This window comes from Poecile atricapillus, chromosome W (genome assembly GCF_030490865.1).
Source record: "Poecile atricapillus isolate bPoeAtr1 chromosome W, bPoeAtr1.hap1, whole genome shotgun sequence".
NCBI classification, from domain to species: Eukaryota; Metazoa; Chordata; class Aves; order Passeriformes; family Paridae; genus Poecile; species Poecile atricapillus.
The window spans coordinates 5,637,120-5,654,890 of NC_081288.1; positions in this window are offsets into that span (position 1 = coordinate 5,637,120).

The window sequence follows — 17,771 nt, forward strand, 5'->3', positions numbered from 1 at the left end:
AAACAAAGAAGTGGAGATAAGATTTAACAATGACAAGACAAACTGGGAATGCAGGGGAATCTTAAATGTTGAAAACCTCCAGTGCTCTCTTTTTTACATGAAATAATAAAATTACAGCTTTTTGAAAGAAACAAGTTATCACCGTGCAACCTGGGGAATTGTGGATTATTATGACAATGTTCCTGTTGGTTTGGAATGAAGTTTATGGATATTCCTCCAGCCTCAAAATCTAGGGCTGTAGGATAGGACATGGAGTAATATCTAATATTTGTACTGTCAGCTACCTGGGATTGAGAGGCAGTGGAACTGTAAGTGCATGATCCTGAAGACAGCAGTCCAAGACCTTATTTCTCAGATCTATGGATGCTCTATGGTCTGTGAAGAGAAGCAGGTGGCCACAGGATTGATTATGTCAAATACCTACATCCAGTGATTGCCTCAGGTGGGCAACAATTGCTAAAGGACCATTCAAACCATCTAGGTTAAATGTCTCTTTTTACTGGTGTATTTAATGCACAGGGTTCTGCACCTGGCTGGGATACAGGCTGGATGCACCCTTTATGAGGAAAAGTACCAAAAAGAGCAGATTTGAATCTTGGTGAGGAAGAAAAAAGAAGCCAAAATAAGACCTGTGTCCCCAGCTAAGGTAAATAACCAAAAATTGTAAGATATATGTCTACCTAGAGGATGAAGAGTCCTTATTTCCCACATCAAAAAGACCACAGTAGGATGTGGGACACCATCAGGAAGGAGGACCCTGTGATCCTGCTGAAAATGACTCTTTATAATGGTAGAAAATGGAGCAACAAGGAGATAGTGAGGAATTTTGCTCCTTTTGCCTCGCTGCCAGAGCAAACTGAGAATCTACTGCCTTTTTGACTCAGTCAGCAGCCTGCTCCTGCAGCTATTACCTCAGGAGCAGATAGGAAGCCCGAGTGTAATGACTTTTATCACTTACTTGTGGGTATTGTTAATCACTTTGAATGTCTTTGCAACACGTTTAGATTTCTCTAAATGTAGTGACAACTTTGGACAGAAAATCACAAATCCCTTGGTTCTGATCCAGATCACACAGACAGTCTGAACATACCTACTGTCACTTAAATTGAAGAACAGCATCATGCAATTGTCCTCTTGTACCTGACAAATCCAAAGACACAGATTGAGTTCAAACAACTGTTGTCCTGTTCCACAAGCTCTGATAATGAAGACACCATGAAAGTTCTTGGCACAAAGGAAAATAAGTCAATACACGCATCAGGACACTACAACAGATAAAATTTATCTCTATTATAACCAGATATTCAAGATTTCTTGGAGAAATTGGATCTGTCTGCTGCTATTTCTGCCATACTTGCTTTAAGCTTCTCTCTTATCCAACTCCCCGACTGTTTATCAAACAGAAGACTTCATCTGGATGCTAAGGAGACATTTCACCATCAGGCTGAGGGGTGATTTTCTCTGGGAGGTGTCACAGAAAAAGGTATTGAGAGATGGGAAGAGCATAAAATCTTTACAACTCTTCTTCTCCCCCATTTCAAAGTCCTTTTCTGAAATGTATCCTCTGTATCTACCAGGCAAGTTTTATATTGAGAAAAGTTTATACCAAGGCTAGAGAAAGAAGTGCATGGCATGAAAAGAAAACCTGTGGACATGAAAGTTTAGAAAGACCTTGAGGAGGCTATCAGATTTTTGCTTAGCAGGATTTAAATGAAACATTGTTATGTGGGGCCACCTTACCTTTACAGAGACTGTGTTTTTTCCAAAACACTGGGGAATAAACACTTACTTAGAAACTTCTCCAGGCTGCCAGTTACTGTAGGGGTATTCCACATTCTCATGCTGTTACTGGTGTTGTTTTATTCCTCAGGGTTTGGAAAACTCAAGACACACTCAGTGAGGCTTGGATTCCTCAACCAAAAATACGACTGCTCTTCTGTGACTTAGACACACAGGTCTTGGAGGCTGTTATGCAGGAAGATTTGTAGCAGGGAGGTTGGTGTGTCAGTGATTAACACTGAAAAAATCAGTGCTGTAGCAATGAGTTCTGGATATTTAAAGGTACTGAAAACCGCCTGAGGTTCCATGACCCTTCCCTGAAATTATTTCGTACTGCTTTACAAAATTTTGATCTTTTTTTTTTGCCCTGTGAATTGTATTTGTTTAATGGACTTGCTTTCAATTACAGAGGTATAAAATGCTACCATTGAGACACACTAACACTGTTTGTGAAACACCATTTTGCCTTGAATTCTTTTTGAGATGGCCCTGCAAAGCAAATAGGACCTCAAGAACACAATCCAAGTTTTGAAATTTATGGGTGAGTTTCATCTAATTTCATCCCATATAAACTAACTAAAACATTTTTTTTTGTCTGTACCAGACAAAAAAAATCTTTCAATCTTGCAATCTTTCTTTAGGAAATGGAAAGGAATAACTTCTTCCAAAGGGCAAATGAACCTTCTCATTGTGAACACTTATTTTAGATTAAGACACATGCTATGGAATACCTCTCTGTCTCTCCATGGATTACAAAAGGAGCTTAGACCAAATGTTTCCCCACTGGATAACTAAATGTAAGCTCCTGTTGCAGCTAAATATAACAAGAACACTGTAAGACTAAGCCTAAAATCCCTTTCTGTAGTACAGCTGGTAAACAGGCCACCTGACAGGGAGGTTACACACAGGTTACAGGCACTTCCTCTTAACACTTTTTTAAAGCACTGTTCTCTGTATCCTCTGTAAAACAGCTCAAACCACCACCAGCCCCACATGGACAGTCCAGACTGATGGATGGTTTTGAATGTTCAGCTGCTGTTAAGTTTATATGGGAATTTTAGTAAAAGCTCTTTGCAGGACTAAGGAGTTACCACTTCAGCCAACTCTGGTGATAAAAAACATCAGATTCAGCTAGTAGCTTCACTGAATGACCTTAGGCTTGCTTTTTCATACTGTTATTTCATGGCCTGGTCTAGCCTCTGCCTACTGCTGACAGGGAATTAGGAATCTGGTGGGTGAAGCATCTGATTATGCCATGGTCAGGACCTGGTTCTGCAGGAAAACAGCCCAAATGGCCTCATGGGAGCATTCAGAGATTCTCCTCAGGGACTCAAGGGTTTAAACTAAAGGTTTAAGCAAAACTTTTATTTGTGCTGTAGCAGAAGCTCTTGGATGAGTGTACTCTTCACAAGGTAAAAAAATGGCTGGATGGCCAAGTCCAAGGAGTGGTGGACTCAATGAGGACTTCTCCCACCTTAGCAGTTCTATGATTATAATTCTATCTTATTATGCAAGAGAGGAAATGGTTTTATTTCTCCTTCTGTTCCCTAAATGAGAAGCAGCAGCCCATTCCCAGTGCTTCCTTATAAATGGCAAAGCACAAGGAACTGCTACAGTGTGAGATGGGAATTTCAGGTCATTACTAATCTGGTTGACATGCAAAGTGCTGAGGTAGAAAATGAAAGCCCAATTGCACATTCCAACCCCATGAGACATTTGGTCTCCTAGGAACCATTATTTCGCCTGTACAAACTATTGTTTCATAGAGAATATCTTGTTTCAGCAGAAAAGTCAAATATGTCCGCTCATAACTCCATGTGGCTGTTAGCTTACTGCTGAGCTAATGCTTTGCCACATAAATAAAACTGCACAAAAAAGAGAGAGCAGACTTGCAAGGAAGCATGGGGAAAAAATATAATTCACTGGCGCTCAGGGCTGAAAAGCTAGTGAGCTTCCTTCCTTTCCTTTTTTCTTCCCTTTACCCTTACAAGTTGATGTGTACCCAAACAGCTTGAAAAGTACTTTGAAATCCAACTTTAGTCAGCTATGATGAAGACATAAGAGGAACTGATTTTTCCTTTGTGATGCTTTGTTTTCTTCTCTTTTATTCACTGTTCGCTTTAGCAGTGGCTGCAGGAGAGGATCCAAGTGCTTTTTCTTGGAACTTTTTTTTTCTTTTTTTTCTTTTTTTTTTTTTTTTGGTGCAGTTAAAGATATATTTCTTGAGTTACACTGAGTCACTACATAGTGCTTTTGTGGCAAGCTCAGCTAGTGAGCTGAGAGGGCTTGAACCAAAATGCAAAATTTCTCAAACCCAGGGAATCTATAACATCTTACCTAAGGACTTTTTGCTACAATAAAAACCTGCCACTTTGTGTGGAAAGGTGTGAAATGCTATGTAGCTATTTTATTTTTGTTCAGCCAGTTTCACAAATGTTCTGAGGCACCACTGGGGACCAGTCATTGGGCTCAAGGGCAGCGGTGCCACTCAGAGGGATCTTGAGAGGTTGTCAGACAGGACCAACAGGAATTTAATGACATTTAACAGGGGAAAAATGCAAAATTCTGCACATTATATGAATCATCACTGGACAGCTGGGGAGCAGCTCTGCTGAAAAGGACTTGGAGGTGCTGGCGGGCAAAGAGCTAAATAAGAAACATCAGCACACCCTGCCAGCAGTGCTCTGAGTTGCTGGTGCAGGAGCAGAGCCAGGAGTTTGAGAAAAGAGATATTCCTCCCTAATGAACAGCCACTAGCCCACAGCTACAATTGTGCATCTAGTCCTGGGACCCCAAGATAGAAAGGCACTGGTAAAAATTGGCATTGGTAAAAATTCAGTGGTAGGTCACCACTGAGTGGGGGAGAGCAGGAGCTGAGGTAATTGACCAGAAGATGCTGGGGGAGCTGGTTTTGTTTGGCCTGAAGAAGAAATGACTTCAGGAGGAGGTAACAGCATCCTGCCCGTGCCTACAAAGAGGACACCAAGAAGACAGAATTATTAAAATCTGGCTCAGCAAAGCACTTAATCTCACATTTAACTGTTTGAGTTTTACTTATTCATTTTAGGATTTTTTTTTTTAATAAATATAGATATTTATGTCTTTTTTTTATTCTGATCTCTCTAATTTGCTCATACATCTGTATATTTTTAATATACTGTGAAAACCTATTTAAATTTGGACAAATACCTTACCTCTTCCCTATACTGATGTATTTTGTAATATTAAAATGTGATTATCGTTCATCCAATTTGTGGATTAGGTGTTATTTCATTTTATTTTTACAGCTATATGCAGTATTACCAACCATTAGCATGTAAGTATGAAATGATGAAATTTTTATGGCTACTGCATAAAATGAAATGGTACCAAAATTATTAGGTCTAACTCTGAATATTTAATAGAAATAAAAGGATTCAGTGCTGTGCTATTCCCCTCACAGGGTGTGAGTGCAGTGAGTACTCCACAGTTTCATGTGTTATGCACAACCTGGACACAGCAGATCCTTGTTCACTGCAGTAACTCATATTTGGATTCACAGCTGACTCCATGTGAGTATATTTTAGCACATATTTCAGCTTCCATCCTGCTCCTTCAGCCTTGTTGTTGCTGGAGGATACCCAGCCATTCATCTGCTTTGGAGAAAACCCCACAGTCTGACATGGCCCTGCAGCCAGGAAAGAGCCAACCAACAGAAAGGAGGCTGAGAAATGTAAAACATCTGAAACCTTCAGCCTGCATAAAGGAGAAGACCCACCAGAGCAGTGTCTGGATCTGTTATCTCATTCTCAGCTGAGAAAAAATCTTCAGAGTCCATCAGAGAATTCATGGGTTTTAAAGTGTCAGTAACCAGAAGTGATTGCTCCTTTTTTATTGATTCTGGGGACTGTGCTCTTCGTTCTTATTTGGGGTGCCCAAATGGCAGAGCAGTAAAGCTGCAGCTGTGGTTGACATAAAAGAAGATCTATACATATCCTACACAGAGGATCCCTGTGATCTGGTACATGATTGTCTCAGCTTAGTAAAATAGCACTGTAAGTTAAAACAGTCTTTTGAAATTGGACAAGGAACAAAGATCATTTTTTTTGCAACAATGTCTTTCTTGTTTACAGGCAAAGATTAAAAGAAAATTTGAAAAATTTGAAAAACCAAGAAAAATTAATATAAATGTCTAGGCAGATTCTCAGTAGTGTCAGTATTCACATGACAAATTAATCCTGCAAAGCTGTATAAATTTACAATACATGAAAATCTTGCACCCTTACCTTAGAATAATCCAAAATAAAAAAAATACTTAAAATTAAAGAAAAGATAATTATGTGCCTTAACACTGGAAGAATTAAAATAATATGCCCAGTATTAATACACATGCAAGGGAAAGGTTCTCAGAATATTGGTTAAATGGAACACTGAACAGTGTCTGCTAATAATAATTATTATTTTCACCATTATTATCTGGATGTTCTAGGAGAAATTTAGAGTAGGACTAGCAAGGATTTTTAGATTACATTGATATGCAAATTAATTTTCCATGTAATATCATGCATTTTTATGTGGCAATCTTTATCCTTTAAGATTTTTCCATCAAAGGAAGAAAGAGTACTCTGTCCCTGAGGTATCCAATCAAAATTTGTGAACCATTTCAAATTTATGAATCGAGCACACACAGTGAAACCATTTACTTCATGTTGTATGAAGGGTGACTCCACTGTGCTTCATGGTGGGATTTTATTTTATTGCTTTTTTATTGCTTTTTAATTTTTTTTCCTAATAATTCTTAATTACTTCTGCAATTAGCTTTTTGACTATCATTAACCACTATTTTTTTTATGGAACTATTTATTGCAATTTCAAGATCACGTTCCTCAATGGCAAAAACTAACTTTAGCACTCAATATGGAGAAGTTAAGAACTAGTTTTTCATGTTTTCCTTTAACATTTACTTCTGCACAGTTTTAGTTCCCTGCTGATCATCACACTTTGTACATCCATATTGCTGGAATGCACTGAGATGTAGAGCAAGAGGTCAAGGCAAGGCTTTAGTTTAGATGTTTAGTTTAGTTTAGATGTTATCTGTGTCTGGCCATTCAGACCTTAGCTATCCCAGAGATCTCTGTGAAGCACTTTCCCCTGGTGATTTTGCTTCATGGAAACTAGAGTATCAGAACCTCAGTACCTCTGGAACCGAGTCTTTAATTCTTAATATCTGTGTTCTCCATGCATGAAACTTAATATTATTCCATGCCAGAGATAACAATTTTTACTCCTGAAGAACAGAGGCTGTAAAGAAAATTCATTCATGCTTTAGACACCTCAGGCAGGTTTAACTCACCTAATTTTAACTGTCTACAAAGTAATTGTACCTGAACTACGTGGAGGTTATTTTTACTCAGAAATGGGCACTTAACTCATCCTGAGGTAGCCATCCATAATAAAACATATGAAACGTGTATTTTAAGCACCTGCTGTCTCTATGATTACAAAAGAAGTTCAGGTGCATACTGGACCATAGAGTTCAGATCTAGACATATACACAGCTGGAGAGCTGCACACACTGAGATGAGCTTGACATCCTGAGTTTACAGTGATGACTGATATTCCAGTTTCTACATAGACACCCTTTGGAAAGTTTATGTGGTATATATCTCTGAGCTATAATCTAATCAATATTTTAATATCCTCAATTTTCACTGTTAGAAAGGATATTTCCCCAAGCTATGTAAGCATGATTCTGTTTTAAATTAAGAATTTAGAGTCTGTTGTGAGCTCTAGAAACTATGAGAGTAAAGTACCATGATCGCATATAACTTCATGACCCAAAGGGCACATGGTTGTTTATTGACTAAATTCTGAATAAAATAGAACAAGTACAACGAGATTGTTTTATGATTGCATTTTCACCAAACTATATAATTACTTCTGGATTCAATATAATAAATTAAAACTAGCTCACAGCATCTAGAGTAAACAGAGTAATACAGAGGAAGGAAGTGATACAGAGCATCTCAGAATAGTCATGAAGTCTAAGCCAGTGAACACTCTTTGTAGTGTGCTTCAGGTAAGGAGTAGGAAGATACTTTCTGATTTTTTTGAGTATTTAAAATTTCAGAAGGAAGCAGGAAATATTTTACATACACAAAGAAAGGGTGATCAAAGCCTCTCTGCCCTATATGTTACATGCAAGCATACATTTGCCATCATTTTTGGTATAGTTAACCTAATAATAGTGAAAACTTTTATCTTTACTCCACACACATTGTAGAATTCAATCTTCTAGGGCAAAAGTGTGTGAAAATCCTTGGAGCTCCAAGAAAGGCTCAAGGAATGTTCAAAATAACTGCATCCTCCAATGGTCCTCCATTGGTTCTTTCCTGATTCCTACTCATGAATGTTGATAGCTGAAAGCAGCAACTTTCCCCCAGAAAATGTCAATTTAGTAGCTTGCTGTGGAAATATCCCTCTCCCACAATTTATTCTAGAAAGCTGTGATTCCAAACTTTCTATCCTGCAGATTTTTAGACTTGGAGTTCCCCATGGATTGAAGGAAAGACAGAAGCTTGAATACTGCAAGAGTCACAGTTGTGCTGTTGAACTCAAGGTCCACTCTTCCTTCCACACCTTCCAGGGTCTTGTCATCCCTTGGGAGACTAACCCAGCAGTTTTTCTGATTCCTTGCCACCTTTACCCAGACTCTCATTTCAGCTGTAGCATGGAAAAGAGAGGAAGAGCCTGAAGTCAGCACCAGCTTGGATGCATCAACATCTCACTCCTTGAGCTCTCACTGCTCTTAGAAAGATGGGGTTTGCAATGGAAGGAATCAAGCAGGTTTCATTATTTCTAGCTAAAAGGAGTCATCCATTATGGCAAGACCATAATCTCTTGTGACCATGACTTTGCAACAAGTTCCTTGAGGATTTCAGGGGGAAAAAAGGACAGGAAACCGATATTGAGGGGTGAGAAGAGGAAGCAGATGTGATCACAGAGTGCCTGTCTTGATGCTATATCATCTCTCAGCCCTGTTGTGGTTCATAAGGAAGAGTGCATAAACTTGTGGAAGTTAAATAATACTGTGTCATGTGTTATATAACTCTGTCAGTAACAAAGGGAACAAAACAGTTTCTTTTTTGCATCTTATTTTATTCCTTCACATTGCCTTCAGTGACTTTTTAAAATTCAATGTTACTACTCTTCAGTTAATGACTTCTGAAAATATAAATATAAACTTTTATAGTTTGAGTGATAATTTCTTAATAGTTGTCTACAACCTAAACTTGCAACAAGTTATTTTCAGATTTTTCTTTTTGGAAAAATTTTAATTTATACTCACTCTTGAAACAGTGCTCTTACAATATCTTGATTAAAAACTGCCTTCAAAGTGTTGCTTTCACAAAGATTAAAGGAAAGAGTCCCATTTTACATAAGCTGTCACATCCTGTGGGCTGATAACATTTTAGATTAGTTGAATCTCTAATATTAACATTTTCTCTAGACAATCCTGATTTTTCTAGTGAGTTCCGCTGTTTTGATTTTTACTCATACAAATAGAAAACCCTAAGGGGGCTAAACTGAGATGCTTTAAGGAGTTTCACTTCCAACTGAAAACAGAAGGAGACAGTCCTCTGTCTTCTGAAAACTAGACATCTCTAAGATGTCTGTTTATTTGGAGATGCATAAAGTCTAAGCATGTAATATTCTGTGTTTTATAAGGTTTTAAAAAAATCTCTCTTCTTCTATATGTACCAGTAGGGATTTGTAAAGATTTCAGATTTAATACCATATCTCAAATAAACTTAATTTCAATTTTTTTCTGTGTATCTATAATGAGAGCCAGAATAACACATGAGGAACTATCTTTCTGTACTCTTCTTTATTTTTAAAGCACAGGGAGAGTAATGAGGGGGGGAAAAAGAGAGAAAAAATGTATGAACAAGTGTTCACTTGTTACATACATATATATGTCTATATATATATATATATATATATTTAGCAAATATCTCCTCCAGTCATATTCACACAAGATAATGAGATGATCCCACTGCACCTTTCCTTGGAAGCTGAAAGGAAGGTTACATTTTTGCACACTAAAAAAAAAAAATTCTGATTTCTGTAACATTAAAAAAAAATGATAAAGGTGTTGCTCAAGGGAAGCCATCAGCACTTGAGAGAACCACAATCCCCACCATCTGCTGCCACAGAGACAGAGCAACTATTCACAGCTTTTGTTGCAGTCCTCAGGCTGCAATTGTATTGCAACTGAGGGTGGTCACAGTAGACCTGAGCAATTTTATATCTTTACTGCTTATTCCCCTGCCTGCTGCCACCTCTCTTCCTCCCTCCTCTGCCCATTTTTTCACTGTAATAGGCAAAATCAGGGCAGGGAAGGGATTGTATCTTTCTGATCTTTAGGCGACCTGCTGCCACCAACAGAAACATGAAATGCACATTGTATTCTGAGTCTGTAGGTGATGTCCTCTAGGCTAAGATTCATTTCATTTAATTATAGTTATCTAAAAAGTACCCAGTCTAAGGCAGCTATCTAGGCTCCTCCTTTAGATGATAAAAAAAAGGCAGTTCCAAAGGTGATTAATCCTAAACTACAATTGGAATTAATCCCCCAAACAAATCCTGTGTAAGATTAATTCTCCTGACTGATATAAAAAGAGATCAGGTTCCAATTTGGAGCAGACACTAAGGATGGATTTTGCCTGAGGAAACACACAGATCCAATGCAGGTGTCCTTACCTGAGGTGACTGTGCAGATTTCCTTTATATCAGCCAATAGAAAGAACAGGGACTTTTGATTCCTCCCTTCCTAACGTAGATCATGGAGTCACAGAATGTCTTGGGTTGGAAGGGACCTTGAAGTTCATCCAGTTCAAATCTCCTGCCATGTGCAGGGACACCTTCCTCCAGAAGATTACTCAGAGTCCCCTCCAACCTGGCCTTGAACACTTCCAGGGATGGGGAGTCCACAGCTTCCCTCAGACACAGAAAGATTGAAATGTTGGAAGTATTTCTCCTCACTGATGGCAATGATTAGCTTGTACTTAGACTCTCTTTTAACAGATTTATACAGTTAGAAGAGGTGAATTCTGTAACCTCCAGAAAGTAAAATTTATTGAGGTTAATCTTGGTTTTACCAACTGTCCCACACAACTAGAAATCATGTGAGCAGTGCCACCACCTTCAAAAGATTAGTCCTCTTTGCCAGACACACATTCACCTACACTATCACTTTCAGTTTTTGGGATGTGAAAGTTTTCATGTGCTCTCCAGAGCAGCATGCAGAAAGCCAAAGACTGAAATCACTCTTTCCTCTAAAACACCAATGTAAAGACACAAGAAATCCTTCAGAGTTAGTGAAAGGCAACAGAGGAGTATTTAAAATGTGTTTATACTACTTGCACTGCCTGGGAATGTTCATATGGCACAATGTTACATGTCCATGGCACTTAATTTTCATAGGCTATTTCTCTTATGGCACAATTATTTTATGAGCTATACATTTGCAAGGACACTTGTTCACCACAGTGTGCATTGAAATAAGTGCTAATTCATTATAACCTTTAAAGCATCTCAACTTCATTGGCATTTAAGTATGGGATTATCTCAAAGAGGTCATTAAAGAGAGTTAAATGTATGGGAGGATAGTTCCTCAGCCTTAATTCATTGCAAATTTTATAGTTAATTAGTGGGACAAACCACTAAATAAACAAACAAATAGTACAAGTCAAAATGGAAGGTTCTCTGGCAGATACAGCTTTATAAAAACCCAAAAGTTAAATGCTAAGAACTCATTCATAATAAAAAGCAATTTCCCAAGTATTATGTTCTATCTCTGTTATGGTTAAACACCATAAATTAGCAATGAGCATTCCAATTCAAATGATTTGTGTTCTTCAGTGTTCTTACAAATCAGTCAAATCAGAAGTCCACTAGAGCTTCAATGAAGTAATAGAAGACAATTTAATTGACAGAAATGTGTTTTAGATAGTACTTCTTATCTTCAGGCAACACATTTTATTACCTAAAACTTCATTACAGTGCACAAAAAAGGAGAAAGAGAAACATATGTTTACTTGTAGTGAACCATACGTTTAAATTGATAACAGAATTGATTTCTTCCTGCAATTTTATCTTTACTGTGTACATTATGACCTGTATGCTGGAATGTGAAAACAGAAATTTCTGGTACACTTCTGCATTTTCGGGAAAAAAACCCAATACTGTTCTCAGAAGAATGTTATTTTTTGCATTGTTGTAATGTGCATTGTTTTCCTGAGATCAAATCTAACAGGAAAAGAGCCACGAGATTGTCCTCAGTAGTGGTTCTGTCAGATCTTGAGGCTGTATCTTCCAAACAAAGAGAGTTTGGTGTTTCAGGGGGAATCTTCAACACAACAGTAAGGAAAGAGAAATGTTGGTTTTCAAGTGTAAGTACTGTGTGTGAAGTCAATTTTAAAAGTAACAGATGACATTGTTGATTTTGATCCTGTATTATCAGTGGGGAGCAAAATACAGGTCTGAATTTACTGCCAAAGACTATCTGCAAATTTTATTCAAGTGTTTCTGAGGGAAAAGAATGATGCCCAGTTTCTGGTGCTCCTGGAGCTGTGGGTTACGAAACATCCTCAAGAACCTGACATCACTGAAAAGAAGTATAGTTTGATAGTGACACAGGATTAAATGCCATGCTAAAGATTAGAAATAATAAACATAAACAGATCCATGGTTTTACAGCAGCCCTTTTCCCATTATGAATTACAAACTCGTAGTGTTTATAAGTTTCCATGAGCCATCAGAAGAGGCTGAGTCTAAACTGAATACTCATTTATTATGATATAAAACACTCATTTTTAAATAAAATAAATAATTATAAATAATAATAAAAAATAAAAGTATTTTTTTAAATAATAAAATAATTAAAACCCTTTTGTGGACCATGAACTGAAGTTTGAATGAAGAAGGTGAAATGTCATTTTCAGGGCTATATTCAACAGTCTTAATCCCATAGATCATAGAAATGGACCACAGGATGGCTCGGGTTGGAACAGTTCTTAAAGATCACCTAGTTCCAACCTCCTGCCATGGGCAGGGACAACTTCCACTACAACAGGTTGCTCCAAGTCCCATCCAACCTGGACTTGAAGAATTCCAAGGTTGGGCATCCACAGCTTGTCTGGGCAACCTGTGCCGGTGCCTCAACGCCCTCACAGTAAAGACTTTATTCTTAATGTCTAAAATTAGTATTTCCCTGAGTTTAAAGCCATTCTCCTTATTGTATCACTGCATGATCCTGCAAAAAGTCCCTCTCCAGCCTTCTTGGAGGCCCATTTTAGGTACTAGAAGGCTGCTATAAGCAGCAAAACTAAACAGATATAATCCCATAAAAGGCAAGTCCTTCTCACCAGACCCTTTAAGGATCTGGATCTCAGTTCTTACACTCATGGTGCAGGAGGGCCCTGACAGTCAAATAGGTATTAATTGACTTTGACTCAGAACTGTAATTGTATTACAGTTACTAATGCAATACATTACAAGTTTTAATACACAATAATTGAATTGCAAACCATTTAATGGTTGGGCAGGGGTACACAGAAAACACAGCGACCTTGATTGCTTGATTGGTTGGTCAGAAGCAAACAGGGCAGGCAGCAAGGACACAGATGTGTGACAAAAAATATAAAGCTTCTACACAACTATTGAATCCAGTAGCAGGAAGCTGGGAGCACAGCAGACTGTCATCTATGTAGAAACCCTGGTTGTGTTATTGTAGTTAAATATTAGTACAATCCATGGATTACATGTTCCTGTGAAATACAGAACATGTATAGAGAGGCATTTCTTCTATTGGATAGTTGCAAACTCCACTGGAACATACTGATCAGTTATAGAAACTATAGAGAAAAGGACCCCAAAACAACAAAACAAAACCAAAACCAAGCAGGCAAACAAACAGCAACAAAAATCCAGTAAAAAATGTAGAAGGTTAAAAAAAAATAAAAATAAAGGTATAAAGAAAAGTATGAGAAAAATAATGGCAAATCAAATTCCTTGATTGACTCCTGCATGGCTTTTGAGCTGGCTGACTCCAAAAGCACTCTGAAGGCTGCTGTGCTCCTGAGACAGAATTATATTGGTTACTAAACATGTTGGCAATTTGGGTTGAATTCAGGTTATTACAAACACTGCCTGTTGCTGTGTGATTGCAGGACAGCCCATGACTCACAGCGAGCAGCAGCCACTCCAACACAGCACTGGGAGAGGGAGCTGCATTTCTCCTTTGTTTGCCTACACAGTCAGATCTATGTGGCTCAAATGCAATCTTTTTACTAAATACTTAGTCTTTTGATCCAAAGCTCTGTCTCAAGGACCTCCCAAAGCAAAACATGTCTAAAGGAAATGGGCTCATTGGTTGATTCCATTGGTGTAGACAGTTAATAGAGGCTGGGCACTGAACATGCAGACAGCAGAGTTAGGAGAAATAAACCCCTCTGACAGTGACTAGTGCAATTTCCTTTTCCGTTAGGAGGTCATTCCTTTGTTCTTTCCCATAATTCTAATCAATTTTTCTTGACACTTTTTTTTTTAATTAAGAGGAATTTAATGAAAATAAAAATATGTCAATATGACTTTTTGCTTAAGATACAAAATGTGTTTCAATAGTGGTTGTTTTTTTTTTTTTTTCCCCTAACATTTTTATGGAAATGTCTGGAAACATTCTTTTCACAGTGAATACATGTAAGTAGTGTGGTTTATGCTCAATGTCCTGATTTTATCCTATTTGAAGAAATCTACTATTTGCAGAGTATTATTACCGAGATGAAAGAGTAACATGGGTTGATGGATAAACAAATAAGCAACAATAAAATGCTGCCCTTGCAAAGCACTGTGCAAATATCAATTAATTCTATTTGCAGCAGTCTTGTGCAGCTGATAAATTTCCTTCCTGCAGATGGAAGTGCTAAGGCATAAAAGTGGCAAAGAATTTTCACTGTGCCAGGGCACTGATTCAGCCAGAGGTTTGAGGCTTGACTCCTTCCTTAGGAGTACTTCCCCACAAGCACCAGAAGGCTCTGTAGGCTCTGAAACTTGTTTTCCTTACAACAGAAACTAAGCTGCATGGTTTCTTTTCTCTCTCCTGTAAAGAAAACTCTCCCTGTGGAAGAGGTTCTTCAGCAGATGAGTAGCAGCAGATCCCAGCCTGTCCTTTCTGAGTCCCCAAGAAGTCTTTTCTCCCTTTCATACATAAGTCTTGATGTGATGGTGTGGCACCTTCTTTCTCCCAGTAGGCAGCACTCACAGACAGCCTCTCTGTCTGTGCCTTTACCCTGTTTCAATAAGCCTTTCTCGCCATCTGCTGAGCTCTTATTTTCCTTAAAGAGCCCAACTTTTCCCCTTGAGGTCCTGTTTGGTGCCAGAGCAAAGCCAAGAGGCAACTTTCCCCTTTCTGCTTCTCCTCAGCCATGTATAAGGGTGCAACATCTGATGCCCTACAGGGTGCAAGCAGACATGCAACCCAGACATGATCCATCATGCACGGCCACAAAGTGACTCTTAATGCTGCTAGTCCAGTCCATCTTGGGAGGCTTTGATAAGAAAGGCTGTTCCTCAAAGAGCCTATAAGATTTTCTTTGGTGAAAACTGAATGTTTTATTGTTGCTGATAAAAGGAGCCTTTCATATGGTTTTACACTGGATTTGTTTTTTCTGTGTGCAGCTTTTAACTGATAGAATAACTTTTTAATTTACTGATTTAGAGAAAATCATTCCTTTCCTTTCAGAAATAAATACTTTGTCTTCCCAAAGCATAGTTGTGTTTTAATTGTGCTAACTGGTGGTGTTAAAAGTTGCTACATAGCTGCTTCGCCTTCTTGCTCTTCTGAATTTTTCCCATTAGAACATGAGCTGAATTTCCTTCTCAGTTGAATTACAGCCTCCTGAGGACAAAACTAGAGGCAACATAAGTTCTATATATAATAACAACTACCCACTGAAGGGACAAGGAAAACTGGGGCTTATAGAAGACAACTCCCAAACTAAGCATCATCCTGGAAACACCCTGAGTTGATCTACAAGTGTTAAAATGGTTTAAAGAAGCCAGTGATAATTTAAATTTGGCACACCAGCATAATATTTAAGCAATTATTTATTTTTATAGAACAAATATTTTGGAACTTTTATTTAAGTCAAAGAAGGAACTTTCCTTGCTTGTATCATTTTTGCCACAGTGCTGTCAAAATGAGTCTGTCAAGTACCTGATTTTCTTACAGATCACTGTTCAGGCTCCCTGTGCAAGGCTTAAGCCTGGTGCTGTGCCATCCTGCACAGGAAGCACTCTGCTTCCAGACTCAGGGAGATGAGAAACTCAGCAGAGAGCAGAAATCAAGCCCAGACTTCCTAAAACAATTTCCTTCCTGTTCTGCACCTGCTATTTGACCAACTCAAAGTGACATTCAGCTACCAGCAAAGCAAAAAAGTGAACACTTTAGCAAGGAGGTATTTGAAATTGAAGTTGAGATTCTGGATAGAGAAAAGCTTTGGTGTCTTTATAGTATATTCATATATCTAGTACATGTATATATTCTCAAAACATTTGATTTTAAGAGGAAACCACTTATACGATGATTATTTTTAAGAGGGTTGAGAGGTTTTCTGTAATTATGCTACGCTCATAGAATCATAGCAACCTCTTACACATCTGTTCATTACATATCTGTGTCTCTGTAGCTAATCATTTAGAAATTCATTTCATGAAATATATAAACAAGGAAGTTCCATAACATTCACAGCCAATCAAAGAGGCTGGCAATGCATATTTGATTATTTCCCAAAGTCAATATTTCTGTTAAAAGACATTTTATTTCAATTTCTTTCTCCCTATCTTGATACTAGAACTCCCCGTTTATACATGCACAAAGATTTTGAAGGTCTTTTCCAGCCTAAACTATTCTGTGTTTCTAAGCTGTTGATATGTGGCTGGATGAGCAGGGAGGTGGGTTGAAAACTGTCTGAAAGGCAGGTCCAGGGAAGGGGGATCAGTGGCACAAAGTCGAGTTGGAGGTCCCAGGGTCCAGTCTTGCTTGTCATTTTCATTGCTGATTTGGATATAGAGCATCCCCTCAGCAAGTTTGCTGGTGATAAAGAACCAGGAGGAGATGCTGATATGCCAGAGGAATGTGCTGCCATCCAGAGGGACCTCAAGGGCTGGAGAAATGAGATGACAGGAACCTCATGGAGTTCAACAAGTACAAAATCTTGCACCTGGGAAGGAACAGCCCCAGGCTCCAGTTCGTGCTGGGGGCTGCTCAGCTGGAAGGCAGATTGACAGAAAAGGACATGTGGATTCTGCTGGAAACCAAGCAGAACAGGAGACAGAAAGGTGCCCTTGCAGCAGAGAAGATTAATGGTATCCTGGGCTGCATTTGAGAAACCACTGCCAGCATGTTGAGAGCAGTGGTCCTTCCCTTCTCCTCGGCACAGGTGAGGCCACACCTGGAGCTTCTTGTACTGTATAGATGTTAACCAAGATTCACTGACATTCTCAGAAAGATCTCTCTAAAGCTTAGCAGCTGATCTGTGATTGTGATTCATCGAAAGTTAACTAAGTATTAAATGGAGATATCCATAAGTCATGAATTTAGCCATTACATAGCTCTCTTGTTTTCAAAGTCAGGAGATATTCTTCATTAGAGAATTGTCCAGATTTCATAGGGCCCAAATCAGACTTCGAAAGTGCTTTCCTCTACATGAACCTTACAGGAAATCTAAACCTGCTACTTGAATTAGATCCCTCAGCTGTACTCCTTAAATTAAACTGAATAAATCAGATAGATTTCTTTTTTTCACACTAGTGTCCTCCAGAAAATGTAGGTCAAGATTTTAGTTTTGTTTGCTTTTCTCACAAAGCCTATACTCCATCCCTCATTACAAGCTGGGCTGTGCAACTTTTGTCCTAATGAAAATTATTATTTAAAGTAATATATTATGCAC